The sequence below is a fragment of the Plecotus auritus genome (assembly GCF_963455305.1).
Source record: "Plecotus auritus genome assembly, chromosome: 1".
NCBI classification, from domain to species: Eukaryota; Metazoa; Chordata; class Mammalia; order Chiroptera; family Vespertilionidae; genus Plecotus; species Plecotus auritus.
The window spans coordinates 227364607-227381215 of NC_137770.1; the positions used below are offsets into that span (position 1 = coordinate 227364607).

The 16609-nt window shown below is 36.1% G+C and overlaps 1 pseudogene across 1 annotated transcript; it reads right to left on the reverse strand.

The window, feature by feature from the left end:
* Nucleotides 1-1206: 1206 nt before the first annotated feature.
* Nucleotides 1207-1966, reverse strand: LOC308248048 (small ribosomal subunit protein eS6-like; annotated as a pseudogene). Its single transcript has one exon. The product of its transcript is annotated as a small ribosomal subunit protein eS6-like (transcript).
* Nucleotides 1967-16609: the final 14643 nt, after the last annotated feature.

Below are 16609 nucleotides of genomic sequence, written 5' to 3' on the forward strand. Positions count from 1 at the left end.
TTATTTTAGACTCCATAAAGATACTATTAATAGGTAGGATATTGACATAAAATAGGAGAACACATAAGAGTATACTTGTCATATAAACTGTTCTACAGCAAGTATAAAGGCAGAGTATTAAAACATTCTGAGTATGGTAGCATTTTGTTTGATCACAAGATTTTTTGTGATCAAAGTACTGCATCATATGTCTTTGAATCACTTATTAGTAAAGTAAAATAAACATTTAACAAAGATTTGTTAATTGGAAATTCACTGTATATGTTTTCTACTTCATTTATTCATTTAACATAATTTAAAAATTATTTTTCAATTAGAGGTGACATACAATATTATATTAGTGTCAGGTGTAACAATAGTGATGAGACATTTATATACCTATCAACAAAATGAAAACAAACAAACATACTGAATGGAAAATATATTTTCCAATGATACATTAGAAAAGGGGTTAATATCCAAAACATATAAAGCAATCAAAACAACAACAACCAAAATCCGTTTCAAAAATGAGCAGGGGACCTGAATAGACATGTTTCCAAAGAGGGAACACAGATGGCTGACAGACATGTGAAAAGATGCTCAAAATCACTAATCATCAGGGAAATGCAAATTAAGACCACAATGAGATATCACCTCACACCTGTCAGAATGGCTATCATCAATAAATCAACAAACAACAAGTGTTGGCAGGGATGTGGAGAAAAAGGAACACTGGGAATTGTAAATTGGTGTAGCTACTATGGAAAACAGTATGGTGGTTCCTCCAAAATTTTAAATATAACTACCATATGACCCAGCAATTCCACTTCTGGGTATATATCCAAAACACTAATTCACAAAGATATGTGCACCCCTATGTTCATTGCAGCATCATTAACAATATCCAAGATATAGAAGCAACTAGGTATCTGTCAATAGACAAATGGATAAAAAAGAGGTGGTACATATATGCAATGGAATATTACTCATCAATGAAACAGAATAAAATCTAAGCATTGGTGACAACATGGATGAACCTATAGGGTATTATGCTAAGTGAAATGTCAGACAGAGAAAGACAAATAACCTAATTTTTGAATGTCTACTATTTGCATACTTTGATCTAGGAGCCCGCATGTATGTATGTTCCACTTTGTTCTGTCTTCTATGTCTCTCTCTCTCTCTTTTTTTAATTTGCTTTGCTTTATTGTTAGTTACAAAATCTCATTTTGGACTGGACTCAGACTTAGAGGTAGAAGCTTTCAGAGACGATAGTCTATGTCTCTCGGCAATCTGTTCCTGGCATTTTTCTTTGGCCTCCTTCAGTCTCAGCCAGAAGTTTAGCATGTTCTGCGGCCTCATCCTTATTTTCCTTAGTACGTTGTTTCTTCAGAGCAATATGCCTGTGTCTGTGTTGCAGGACAGGTGGATAACAAGACATTGAATCTTGGGTGCTTTAGTCCTAAGTTTCTTACCTTCTCTCATTAGAGGCTTTCTCACAACATATTTGTGGACATCATCTTTTTTAGAGAGACTGCAAAGTTTGTGGATTCTGCTAGCTCTTTTGGGCCCCAGGCAATGAGGCACAGGGGTATAAGTGAGACCAGGAATATCTTTCTCTCCTTTTTTTTTTTTTTTTTTTTTACAATGACCAAGTTGAGAACACTGAGATTGGCATCCACAATGCAACCCCAAACAGATTTGCGTTTTCTCTCTCCAGTTCTCCTTGGTCTATAGCAGCGTGCCCCTTACCCAGCAACAGGCGGACTTTGTCCATGGGTCAAGACACCTGCTTCATGGGGAAACCTTGTTTGTCGTTCCCACCACTGATTTGAACCACATAACCCTTCCATTCTTCACCCAGAGCAACAGCAGCAAAGTCTGTGGCCATATGCTTCTCATAAAAGGTACGAAGTTTGCGTTCCTCATCCACTTCAATGAGTTTCTGGCAGCCAGTGGCTGGGAAAGAGATGCTGAGCTTCATCCTGGAGCAGCCGATAGCTTCCAAGGTGCCACAAAAAAAGTCTCCTATGTCTCTTAATCTTACTCTCCAGCATATTCTTTTGCCTCTCCTTTCTTAATTTTACCTTCCTATATTTTTACTAATAATTGAAGTCATGTTTCAGCTATGTTTAAGCTGCAAATAAACCTAAGCACTGAGATTGTAATAAAATGTTTTATTGCATTTGATAATATTTCTACTTTGTACTTTTTGTGTTTTGAGGCTATTCTCAAATCTTATTTATTATTTTCCTCAATTAACTGAAATTTAAAAAAAAATTATAGCCTGGTATTAGTAAGTTGGAAGAACAGAAGCCAAGTATATACTTTGAAGTATATTTTTCATGTGTTCTAAGCTTCTACAGCTCTACAGAGCACAACAGAATTTGAAATCTCAATGTATTACTCTTTTGTTGGTGAACAATGGAAGTTGAATTAAAAAGTGACCTCTGTTCCAGTGTCTATATCACTATTCCCCCTCTTAACCATGGAGAAGGCATGTGTCCAACTGACCAAGTCTTTATTTTGAGCCAGATTTCTACCAACACAATAATTTCCACATGGAAGCTCTTAGGCCTGTGTGAATGAGAGTCTCTCAAGAATATCTAAGAGCTGTATACATGGAAAATAATTTCACTTATTTTTTACAAGAGAAGGTTCACTTGGAAACTTTCCTTCATTCAAAAATAATTTAATGAAACCCAGTATATTAAGCCTAGGAGTAAATGATTTTTTTTTTAAATCTGGAGAAGTATTTAGTTGTCATTAAATAATTTGGAGTATAACTATCTTTGGCTTAATATCAACTAAATAAAGACTAATTCTTGTTCATTCTACTGAGCTCATCCTTGATCCAAAAATTCAGGGAAATCAGAAACTCCAATAGTAGGAAGCAGCTACCATTATTGTTATCATTCCCTGCCCTAAGCTTTTTTTTGTTTTGTTTTTCTTCTAGGATCCTGAATATTGGTTGCAGAAAAAGAAAAGGAAAAAAATCCTGAGTCTAGTTTATTTTGGGAGCAGAGTTGGCTCCAATTCTTTTTCTTGCTTTGATTTTCCAAGTCTTCCTCTAAGTTATTTTAGGGGTTCCTCTACAGTTATGGTAATATGAAACCCAGAAAGTTTAAAAAGACAAACTTGTCTTCACTTCAGTCGCCTCTGTTATGCTCCATGTCCAAACTTCATAGCCCTTGCGGAAAATGGTTCTGTGCACATATCCAGTGGGGCCAGAATTATTTTTGTCTTAGATAAAAGATACTGTTCCTAGTTTTCAACTCTCACCAAGGGACCATGGATCCCTACTCTTAACAGGCCTGCAGAAGTCTAATCTTTTCCCCGGGGTTTTCAGAAGCAACCAAAATATATCCTCCGGCATGTCTGCTATTAACAACACTGCGTTCCTCCTACTTAAAAGCCACTGGCTGCATATCTGTCACTTTTCCTTTCCAACATCCTTCTCCTAACATAACCTAGAATTCACTACCTCCATCTAGTAACACTGCTCTGAGGCAAGGGAATACGTGTGTGATGATAGAGGAAAAGCTACCCTTCATCCTATCTGTCCAGAGTATCAGGGATATAAATATGATCTTTGAACAGATTGTTTTTCATTTTCTTAATATATTGGGTCGCTACAAATAAGGTTTATGTCGTTCATCTTAGGTCTATGCCCACTCACCACTCTCACAGTTAGTTACCATTTAAATGCTCATCGCTATTAACAGAATGCTTGTTCCATGCTTCCCACATTACTAAGAACTTTTTATTATTTATTTTCATCTTCAGAACAAGTCTGTGAAATAAATATGACAGTTACTCCTATTAAGTGAGAGAAACTGTGGACAAGGAATTGTTGGTAGTTAATCTAAGACTGTGTAAGAAATAAATGCTGAGGATGGGAGCCTGTGCACTTAGCCATTGCATTAACTTACATTATTTCACCCTAATTTTGTATCAAGTCACCAGTAGGGATTTGAACTGAATGTTGAATCAAAGGACAAGACAACTTCATTCATTACTTTGAACCCTTGAATAAATATACCTATTCCCTTTGTTACCGAACCACGATTAAAACAACCACTGAAACAGTTTCAGCCAGCCTAAGTTTATAGAGCTGGAATAATGCACATCAAATCAAAGCAATTCTATCTGGTCTGCTTCTTTGTCCCCAGGTCCTAAGAGAAAGATCATTCTCAGCTGTATCCAGAGGAAAGCAATGACCTAGGAGCTTGCCAGGTTTAAAGCTAGGAGTCCAGGAGAATCACTAATGAAGGCCTTAACCCGCCTTAACCCTGGGGGCATACCTCATTGCCCTCTGCAAGTTATAACAAGAAACACAAGCTCATGAACACATTGTTTTTGTTTCTTTATACATAAATATTTATTAAAAGTTTGAAGAACTTAGCACACCAACTCAGGCGGCTTTCATGTAAATGTTCTATTATTAAGCGTTCCCAGCTGCATATTAAAATGATTGTGGTCCACAGAGGTATGTCTGCACTCCAGCTGCACCCTGTAACAACAGTGGCACATTTTGAGGTTTAATTAAAGCATACTTATCATAGTTGTGTGGCCCGGGAATGTGGGATGACAAAACCCTGGTGTTGTGAAATTAATTACATCACCATAGTGGACTCCGTGCATGTGGAAAACTTGAACCCAAAGAAACAGCTCATTAATCTTCACCAGCTCTCCTAAGGTAGAGAAGAGATTTCTGTGTGTGTGTTCACAACACGTCTTCAAGAGGTAGGCTCCTAGGGATTTTTTTTCCTTGTTGTAACAATTGTTTATGTTGCAGAAATAAATTAAACCTAAGAAACGCTAAATGTTAGCATATGCAAACAATTTTGGTAAGCCCCATCTTTAAAATCCCTATAAAAATGTCTTTCAGAAAAACCTGAGTTATAGTTCTTAGCGTCTATTTATTGGATGCTTACTATGAACTATGCACACATTGAAAGCCTCATCTTTTTTAAAAAAAATCCTTATTGTTGAAAATATTACATATGTCCCCGTTTGTCCCCCATAGACCTCTTCTAACCTCCTTCCACTCCCTGCCCCAGGACTTCACCACCCTATTGTCTGTGTCCATGGGTTATGCATGTATACATACAAGTTCTTTGACTGATCTCTTCCCACCCAACTCTACCGCCCCCTCCTTTCCTCTGAGCTGCCATGGTTTGTTCCATGCTTCTATGACTCTGGATCTATTTTGTTCACCAGTTTATTTTGTTCATTAGATCCCACATGTAAGTGGCAAGACATTTCTAATTTTTGAGGCCACTATTCCTATTTTGTTGATGGAGAAACTGCAGCACATAGTAATCAAGCAACATACTGAGTTGATAAGGGTAGAGTCATATTATAATCCCAAACTCTATTTATTACAACTCACTCTATGTTATCAGGCAAAACCAATAAGCAAACGAACTAATAAAGTTTCCAGGGGAGAGATGATGCAAGAGAAACTCAATGAGGTATTAATGATAGGATATTTAAAGTGCTTGTGTTTCAGATGATTGACTTGTAGCTGAAATTATTTAATACTTTATTCCGTTGGAAACCTCTCAATAATGTTAAAATCAGATTGTAAACAACAAAATCTATTCATTGAGAGTTATGTATGGATAAAGTATAATTCAATTTGTATAATTATTAGGATGAATAACATTATCTCTGGACAACTAATGACTAATGAAGAAGAGGTGAAATGGTGAGCCACTTTGTTTTGGCATAAGTTATGCTTTTCTACCTGAGTAATGAGTTACAGGAATTTAAACACAATGGAATGCTCAGTTTCACACAAAATTGCAGATACTGCTGTTTGATACAGTCAATAGTTATTATGCACGGTTGATGGGTATTTGCCCATCACCTTCTTTGTACTGAGCACTGCCTTTGGTTACATTACACAGAATAGTTACTGGGCTCACCAAGGCTGGACTCAGGTCTTAATCATTCGGGCAAAAAGTTACTATGGGAGCTCATGGCTCACAGTCAGGGCTGACCCGTGTCAGGTTTACCCCAGGATGTCCTTAGTGGTTGTCTACAGGTCCATTCTCATTGCTGTTTGCCTGAACTCTTCCTGCTATTAAATATCCACACTCATACCACCACTTTTAATTACAATAATTTGGAAAATATGGTGCATACAATTAAGACTCTTGATGATAGTAGCATCCTCTCTAAACCTCTATCATAGTATTTAACATATTGCTAGAAATTTTGTGTATACTTTCACCCCTCCCCATTATATGTAAAAAGTCTCAGGTAAACTGGTGGGAAAAAGAAAGTATAAAATACAGTGCCAACTTGAGGAAAAAGGAGACGGTGATAAGTATTTTGAGCTTTAGATCCCCAAATTTACCCAATGCTTCCCAGCTTCTTTTATGATATAATTATAGTTCATAAAGATTAAGTGATTTTTCCGGGTCATACAGCCTGCATAATGATAGGTTGATAGTAAACTTGTTTCTTCCATTTTATCTCAGTGCTTTTTCTATTACACTATGTTGTACAGGCCTACAATAGAACTATGCTGACAAGTATTTATTTTCATTATAATACTTTCTATGGCCCTGGAATAATAGAGAGTGTATTCTTGGTTCATCAGATAAGCATCTATAATCCAACTATAGATTTTCCAAAATTAAACAAAAGTTTAGCTCCATCTTATTCTGCAATGGACAAGGTTATCCCGTCCTTCTGCATCGCTTTACCTAGTGAACAGATGTAACTTTTTATGTTCCCCTATTTGAATTGCTACTTTTAGTGGATCCTCAGTATTCCCACTGGAGGCCAGACGTGAGGGAGGAATCTATTTGTCATGATTTATGTAAATCCAGATGCCAAAGTATGTAAAATTTCAATGTAAAATGGGTGAGAGGCATGGGAATCAAAGATAAAACATAGAGAAAGGTGATTTTTCATGGTCTTTCAAGTGCAGTTCCCTTTACCTCAGCTCACCCACGGTGGTCACAGTAGAAGGGGATTACAATTCAGAGAGGAAATGTGGCTTCTAAAATCTTTGTGAAACTCTCCCTCTAACTCTACTTGGGCTTTTGCTTGATTCATACCACACAGGGAAGGTCATGTAGCCATAAAACTCCCCACCCTTCCGCCTTTGAAAGTTATTCTCATTATTTACACTGTCCCTGGGGTCATAGAAGCGCATGTGTCTGGTTCCCAGAATATATACAGCACTGGGTTGAAAAACTTTTGAGTCACTTTCTCTCTCCATCTACAAACTCCTATGAAAAAAATGAAAGCACAGGAAGCAGGTCTGAAAAGAGGGGTATGATTATATAAAATAAGTTTTGCTCATTTTTACCTGTGTACTCTAGCACTGGTCAAAATGAGTCATCTCGCCGAAACCAGTTTGGCTCAGTGGATAGAGCGTCGGCCTGCGGACTGAAGGGTCCCAGGTTCGATTCTGGTCAAGGGCATGTACCTTGGTTGCGGGCACATCCCCAGTGGGAGGTGTGCAGGAGGCAGCTGATTGATGTTTCTCTCTCATCGATGTTTCTAGCTCTCTATCCCTCTCCTTTCCTCTCTGTAAAAAATCAATAAAATATATTAAAAAAAAAAACAAAAAACAAACAAACAAAAAAAAATGAGTCATCTGAGCAATTGAAACAAAGTGGTCAACCAGCCAGTGGATCATGTATTTAAGATACAATTTATTTTATTTAAAGGTAAAGGATTTTTAGTATATGTCTTTAATGCCCTTTAAGATTTGCACATAAGTTTTTGAGAAACTGAGTTATATAAATATTTAAATGTGCATTACTAAAAAATAACTGGGTAGTTTTGCCAGAGAACTTCATTGTGAAATTTTATAACTTAGAATTGTATTTCATTCCATTAGTCTGTATTCTTTTAAATTACAGATTCATTCTACATTGATGAGAGTTCTCATAACTTATCTATTTGAATAAGGAACAGCATTGCAAGAATATAGACATTAGTAATCAGTGATGCAACTATAACTTTTAATTTTTCTTTTTTTTTTTTCATTTTGCTATATAACAGAAATTTTTAACCATGTTTATCTCATGGCAAACATAAACTAATTACTAAAATTCTGCAGCACACCAAAAACTATATCTTTTGCTGATCTGACAACAACAAAAATAGGTATAATTTTGATTCACACCAGAAGGTTATTGTTGTGTTGGTTGTTGTCATTTTTTATTTGACAATCTATGGGAAAAGAGGTCAGTGCCCCTGACTAAATAGCCAGGTATTGCATGTCTTAAAAATTCTTATGGCACACCGGCTGAAAATCACTGGACTAGAGAAGGGCAATCTGCATTTTTAATGGTTTTCTTATTAAAGAAAAATGTCTTATTTCTTCAAGGAAATATAAAATAGAACACCTGGTAACTTGAAAGAACTACAAGACTGCTCTTCTAAACTCACTGAAATTGGCTTCAACTTTTTTCTCTTTATTCTAGAAAAAAGAAGACCATTTTCTATGATGTGGTAAAATAGCCTATAAGGCATTGTTCAAGAAATGGGGAAAAAAACATTTCATTTCAGTTGACTTTAATATTGAAAACTGTGCAGGAAATGTTCATAAATTTAATGTAAGTGAAAGAAAACAAAATGCAAATTATAATGAGTCCAATTTTGTAAAAACTGGAAAAATAAATATTATAAAATTAAAAGAATACATACTTAAAAGTTAGCATTTGTTTTCTCTGGATATTGAGATTATTGGTGATGTTTGCTTTGTAATGTTTATAGATTTTTGAATTGCTTACATTTTTTGGCTGATGTTAGCACTAAATATAAACAAGAATGTTCTGAACGTTCCTATACATGGCTTTTGTTGCATAAACACATGCAGTTTCTAAGGCAGTGGTTCTTAACAAGGGAGATTTCCCACCACCTACCAGGGACATTTGGGAATGTCTATTGATATTTATTTAGGAGGCAACTGGAGAGGGTGGTTGCTACTGACCGATAGTGAATGGAAGATAGGGATCTGAAAAACATTCTCTAAGTCACAAGGCAGCCTCCCCAAACAAAAATTATTCAACCCAAAATGCCAATCATGTGATGGTTAAATAATCTGCTTCAGGGTGTATACTTAGAAAGTCTTGAGATCTAGCAGACTAAGTTCTCATACTTTATTCTTTCAGTTTATCCTGGCCCTATTATACTTTACATTTTTAGAAAAAAATAAATCAAAACTGATTTTTATTTAAAAACTGCTGGACTTATTATCAGTATTATATTGAGCCCATGGATCAGTTTGTGAAAAATTAACATCTTTAAAATTGACTTCTCTAATCTATGATTATAAGTGTCCAATTAAGGTTTTAAAAAAATTCTCTCACTATTGTTTAAACATGTTCTATGTAGAGGTGGGGCATATTTATGGTTAAATTCATATCTAAACATTTAATGTTTTTGTGATATTGTAAAGGTAACTAATTTAACTTATTGGCTTTTTTACTTAATGCTGTTTTCTTTTATTGACCATGCAATCAATGTCTCATATAGTGTATGTATTAATTCTAATACCTTACTTATAGGTTCTTGTGTGCGTGTGTGTGTGTATTTTAATATATTTTGCCGATTTCAAAGAGGAAGGAGAGGGAGAGAGAGAGAGAGATAGGAACATCAATGATGGGAGAGAATCATTGATTGGCTGCCTCCTGCATGCCCTCTACTGGGGATCTGGCCTGTAACCCAGGCATGTGCCCTTGACCAGAATCGAACCTGGGACCCTTTAGTTCACAGGCCAACACTCTACCCACTGAACCAAACCAGCTAGGGCTCCTTTGTGTTTTCTATGGATGTTTCTATATCATCTGAAAATGACAGCTTTATAACTTCTTTATCAGTCCTCATTTTTATTCTTACTGTATTGGCTATAAGGCCCAGAAAAAAATGTTGAATAAAGCAGTTTTCAGACACATACTTCTTTTATTCTTAAGTATGATAACTTTTTTTTTTTGCTGCATATTATAGTATTTTAATCCTCCTCCCTCCCCCATTACTCCATTTGAATATTTTCTTCTTACCTGTGCTTGGCTAGTTTCTATTGGGTGACAGTCACTGTAAATGTAAAATCATAGACACAATTGGAGGTTCTGCATGATGTTATCTTTCTCAGAAGTTTAATTAAATCTGCTTTTGCCAGCCTGTTAGCCTGAGGGCCATAATCACTCTAATCAAGGAAAGGATTAAGTAACTGGAATTGGAGGGTTAGTCCCTGTGAAGACTGATCTGTTTCCAGTTCTCCCTTATTCCCAGCATCTAGTACTCATGAGACCAATTTAAAATTTCAGGGACGTTTATCCATAACTTTTTGTTCTCCCAGCCCCATCGGTAAGGAAGATATTTTTGTAATATCCACATATTATAAATACTGAATAAAGGCAGCTCTTATTACGGCTTGTTTTAATATTAGTATCAGGCACTTCACAAGTACTCGTAGCTTACTCCTACCTAAGCAGATAAATGCTATGACTTTGGCTGCAAGGTTATTTATTTCTAGGCCCTACTGAGGTGAGACTGTGTTTACATTTTTAAAAAATATATATTTTCATTGATTTCAGAAAATGGAAAGGAGAGGGAGAGAGAAACAGAAACATCAATGAGGAGAGAGAATCATTGACAGGCTGCCTCCTGCACGTTCCACACTGGGGATGGAGCCCACAAGCTGGGCATGAGCCCTGCCTGGGAATCAAACCCTGACCTCCTGGTTCATAGGTCAATGCTCAACCACTGAGCCATGTAGTCAAGGCTGTTCCTTAAAGTAGACCACCTCAATAATTGGTAGGACTGCATCTGCATTTGATAGGCATCACAGATTTCAACTTTGAAAGACTTAGGAAAGCAGGATTTGACAAATGGATATAGTGGAAGTTGGCTTTCTAACATTTTAAATGTTCATAGTTATGTAAATGCACATAGTTATGTGTTAAAAAGCAACATTTTCTCTATTGAGTTCTCAGTGTTCAGAATAGAAACCAGAGCAAATTAAAATTATATAATGAAGCAAAGATGTTTTTCTCAGCCAGGAAATCATTTGCCTTGTTTTCTTCCCCCATGATGATTCACATCAGAAGAAAAGATGTAAAACTGTTAATATGAAATTAGCCAATTAGAAACAGAATGTTGGAACCCATCAGTTTATATGGGTTGCTTCCAGTTGTCTTCCTGCTTGTTTTAAAAAATATTTTGGCCTAGAAAAAGCTGTCATTTCCTTCCACTTGATTCAATCTTATGATATTTCTCAGAAAAATAGATGAAACTAAAAGTCCCATCCTAGCTGTACCCTAAAAAGGAATCTAGTGGTAAAGCCTTATTTTTATGCAAGTGATGATATATCTCCTTTCCACATTCCCCATCTGCCAACTTAAGCAAATTTGTTTTCCTTATGATTTTTATAATCGTAGGTAGTCAAAATTGTTTAGTTATCCACAATTATATGCTTAAATGAAATAATTTATATCTTAAAATTTCAAATTTAAACATCTACAGATCTTTAAGGTCTATAATGCTTATGTTGGAGGCATCTGCCCATTTGGTATCATATATTCATCAAGTTAGTATAGTTTTGCTTCATTTTCTCTATACTTTCTCTAAGATGTCACTTAAGTATTTCTCAGCTTCTATTCCTCCTATTAGATACCCTTACATTTCAGGGTTAGGTCTGCTTTTCTATAAGATATTCAGTCTAATTCAAGTTCGAGAAAGCTTATCTTCAAACTAATGAACTAATGGTGTGATACTTTCACAAAGGAGATTTATATGGCATCTTGACCCAAACATTGCATGTCTATCATAGTCCACTATTTTGGGCTATGGGTGTGTACTTATCTCTTTCTCTTAATATATTCTTCAATAATTAACCATAGTACACTTCACCTAACATTCCTCTTTGGGGTATTCTCAAATTTATATAACTGTTGTCTCATATATACCCTACCTTTAGTTTCACATTGCTAGCTGCTTTCTTCACTTATCCATTTGGATGAGCGAATAATTGCTCCCTCAAGATCACATAACTTACATCAAAGTCATCATATTCCCTACCACCAACAACCACAATCCAACTTTACACTCTTCTGTTTCTAGCAATTCTACCAATATTACATTGAAGTAAATACACCTTATTTATTGAGCATAGCTATGTGTAAGGCACAAACCATTCTCCAAGGGAATGTATTATCTATGTCATAATGCAGCATACAATTTTAAGTCATAGGGTTACATTTTTTCTCTAATTGATGGACCTAGAAAATGGAGGCATGCAATTTTCATTCTCTAGAGAATTTCTGAAATGTAGACTCTCAGAGATTTATCTTGTCACTGGGCACATGATCCTTGAAAAATCTAATTATTTTCAGAGTGTTTACAGTACACATGAAAATGTCCCAGGTCCTTATAATTATAATTATCCATGAGCACTGGCAATTTTCATACATGGGCAAGAGCAATCTACTGGACAAAGATTCTCCATGATCTTTAATCACCAGTGGTTATAATAGCATAGAAAAGCTACTGCGTGCTCTGAGAAACATACTAGAATTTCCTCTTCTTGTTCAGGTAGAATGTAGTCGTTGATACAAGTATTGCTTAATTCACCAACTGATCAAGATTTAATAGAATTTCCAGTGTTATGTGTTTTATAATTGTTCCTCTTCATTATGGCTTCACTTTCTGTATCCACATGGAAATTACATATGAGTTTGTACTCCTACAATAAACTTCATTTTTTTTTACATATATTAAACAATATTAAGTGAAATCTTACTATATCCAAGGCTTCTGCCTCCAAGTAAATTTTTTCTCAATTAACATGTCTAATAGTAAATGCTAAACAAAATGAAAATAAAAATGATTAACTTAGAGACGATTTAGAAGCCATTGTGAATAGATGTTATAAACTGGATTTCAAATTTAGTCTCTTTTGAGAATGTAAATCTAATCATAAAAATGTGAAATGAGAACCACTTTTCCTTTTTGGGAGTTTAAAACAGTGTGTTTTTCTGTTAAAAAAAAATTCCTGGAAGAGATAATGGCTAAATTTATGTACTAAAGGGAATTTCACAGTTTATTTTTCTGAGTTTCAAGTATTTCAATTTCCTTTTTTTGTCACCTCTAGTGATCACAATCAGTGAAAAGTGTCAATAATAATAGAGGCATTTGCACCACTGCAGATTTTAAGTGGAAACTCTTGCCAACAAATCCAGCTGCACTGATCTTTTACTGCTGTCTCATTTCACTATTCAACAGCTTCTTTCTCCCTTTCTATCCTAGCTTAGAAATATATAGTGAGAATTTCAGTTCTCAATACATATTTTAGAGTGTTTTAAAAATCGCACTCAGTTGCCATCATAAGGAAATTTTATATAAGCAACAAAGAGAAGAAAGAAAAGAAAAAAGGCTGTGTGGTATCTTCCACATTCAAAGCACTAGCAGGAATCCTATTTGCATCAAATCTGTTAGAACAATGATCCCTTCTGCCAGACATTATTCAATGATTGTGCAAGCTAAGCAATTCCATAAGATGTCGCTGCAGAACTAAGGCCTCAGAGCGCTGATAAAGAAACCAAATACAACTTAAGAATTTTTTAAAATCAAGCTTTTTGAGAGTTCTAAAAAGCTATAATTGACTTTAAAGCCCTTACTATAAAAACAATACAAATAGCTTCCTTCTACTGATTCCTTATTTGGTTTTCCAGGTAATATGTAGACATTCATTTTACAATGAACAGGGCAAAATTTATGTTTGCTTATTATGAAAAAAAATATTTGTTAATTCACTATTTGTGAATTATTTTTATTTCTTCTTACATAATAAAACCAACAATGCTAAAGCAGCAAAGCAAGAAAAAAAAAAGTCTTGTGTATGCAGGCAGCTATACAATTTAGAATTATATTTATCTGTGTTAATCCCTGTAAAGTTGGCGAGTTATTGTAGAATCAATCCCACTTTATCAATTAGAATTTGTTCCCAAATGTACACAGAAAATGGCAAAAGTTAGATATTAATCATAGCTATTAATCTTTCCATAAAACACTCTCAGTGGCACACCGAAGTCATGAGTAAATCTCTTTGTAAGTCTTCTCATGAATTTACAGAGGTCGAAAGTGACCCTTTCCTAAATATGCCTGTGTGAGTCTCTCACTGTTTGACACGTTGCTTACTTTCTGTTGAGTTATAGAATATGTCTTTTCACTGTCCCGTTTCAGGCTGCAACAAACATACTTCAGGAAATTTCATAAAGAAGTTTTCATAGTTTCTCTTCTACTAACCTAGTTAAGGTTGTTTTATATCAACTCTACTCATCAAAATTCCAGTTTGCAAAACAAAGGAATTGTCTCTGATCAACTTAAAAGGAACTTATGGAAAGGGCACCAGGAAGATCACAGGAAGGGAAAGAATCTGGCTTAGGTGGGAAAGGCCACAAAAAAGGCAACCAGAGCAATAGCTTCTCAGGATACAGCCACTGACCCTGGCTCTTGGACACCACCTTTTATTGCCATCCCTGGGTGCCCTCTGCCATTCCTTAGGACTCTGAGCACTGTAGTCATCCCAAGTAATCTCTCAAGGATCCCTGCCTTCCCAGGAGTCTCTAAAAGGGCATGCCTTAATGGGAACCTACCCTTGGCTATGCGTAGGTAACATTAAAGACTGAATGTAAAAGCCAACTCTTACTTTTCCATAGATGATCAGGAATGAGGCTGAACTCTGTCTCTATGACACATGTCCCAAAACCCTCTCCTGATAAGAGATAATAAGGAAAAGATGGCAACACGAATAAGAGATTACTTACTATAAGAGGACAAATAAATGAAATATGAATTTTTTAAAATATATTTTTATTGATTTCAGAGAGGAAGGGAGAAGGAGAGAGAAATAGAAACATCAATGATGAGAGAGAATCATTGATCGGCTGCCTCCTGCACACCCCCTACTGAGGATTGAGCCCATAACCAGGGTCTGTGTCCTCACTGGGAATAGAACCTTGACCTTCTGGTTCATAGGTCCACACTCAACCACTGAGCCAGGCTGGCAGAGCTGAATTAGGAATTTTTGACAACTCTGTGGCTCTCAGACTAAATCTCCTGTTAAGACATCTACCTGAAGAGACGCTCTTGAGCAACTGGGGATGCTGAATAAACACTAAGCCTTAAGAATGTGTTATAGGTTTTAGTCTTCCAGGCGTCCTCAAACTACGGCCCGTGGGTGGGCCACACACGGCCCGCCGAGGACATTTATCCGGCCCGCCGGGTGCCGCTGCCTGTCCTGCTTAGCAACCAACTCGTCCCGGGCCCGCAGTGCGCATAGGAATTTGTTCATAGTTTTTTTTTTTTAAACTATAGTCCGGCCCTCCAACGGTCTGAGGGACAGTGAACTGGCCCCCTGTTTAAAAAGTTTGAGGACCCCAGAAAAGGCAACACTGGAATTAATGAAGGTTAAAAAGGACCCGTGTTTCACCTCTCAGGCTTTGAGGCTGCTTCAAGTTTTCACGCCCTGAATCCGTGTGACGGTGTGATGGTGTTCCAACTCCAGCTTCTGGGAGGGAGTGTGTAAGGAATATCATTCCCTTTGGCAAGTGTCTGAATAGGCCTCAAACTACTCCATGGAAGGGGCACAGAATCATAACACTCAAGTGGGCTGGGAATATAAATTCAAGACTTAAATTTTATCTCCTTAAACTCTGGTATTTAATAAATCTTGATCATTGAACTTAAAAGCTTTTACGGACTTTACACAGAATGCAACAACATATTTGTTGGTAGATAATTATTTACAAGTATTTTCATGTTGTTAGGATATATAAGTCATCCTTCTACCTGTTAAAATTGGCTACATTCTTATTGCTGCTGTTTTAACCATGTTCACCTGTCCTTCCATGATTTGGACAAGAAGTTAAAATGGTTTCAAGTGATTTGTTCAGTCACTAATTTTCTCACTGGAAGAAGAGAGAAAATAAAACCTTCGAAGTTGCTTCATTTTTAAGATGCTGCTATATATATCATCATAAAAGGAGAGAAAAATCGATAATCATCTCCCGTTAAAAAGTGGCAACACAAAGATTCATTATGTATTATACCTTGTTTTGTCTTTTACTTAAATGTCTTAAAATTAATAGTTGATCTGTGATTATATAGGTCTCCCTCCCCTGACAAAAGGGTGGTGTATTTCTCTTCTTTTAAAAAATTAGAGGGAATAACAGTGTTACATTGTTTTCTTTAAATATAAGATTCATATTTTTTATAAAACTATGAATCATTTTAAAATATTGCTAGCTTTGCAAAGTAGAAAAGGTTAACCTTTCCTTATTCAGGATATTCACATCATACATCTCTATTTCTACTACATACCTCGTTCTTGCCACCCAATAGGAGCCTTGTAAGTTTGCCTTCTTAATATTTCCACAGAAAGTTGATATCACCTATTGAGAACAAAGTTGTCTTCTAATTGGAGGGGAGAACAGAAAAACTAGCAAATGTTTGAGTTGAAATTATTAGTGCATGAAGCACAGAGGCGATGCTGATCGGCTGACAGCCCTCCAATTCCACGCCGCTCCAGTACACTCTTTGGTCAATTTAATGGAAGAAAGAACCAACCAACCAGAAGCAATCTAACACCGTC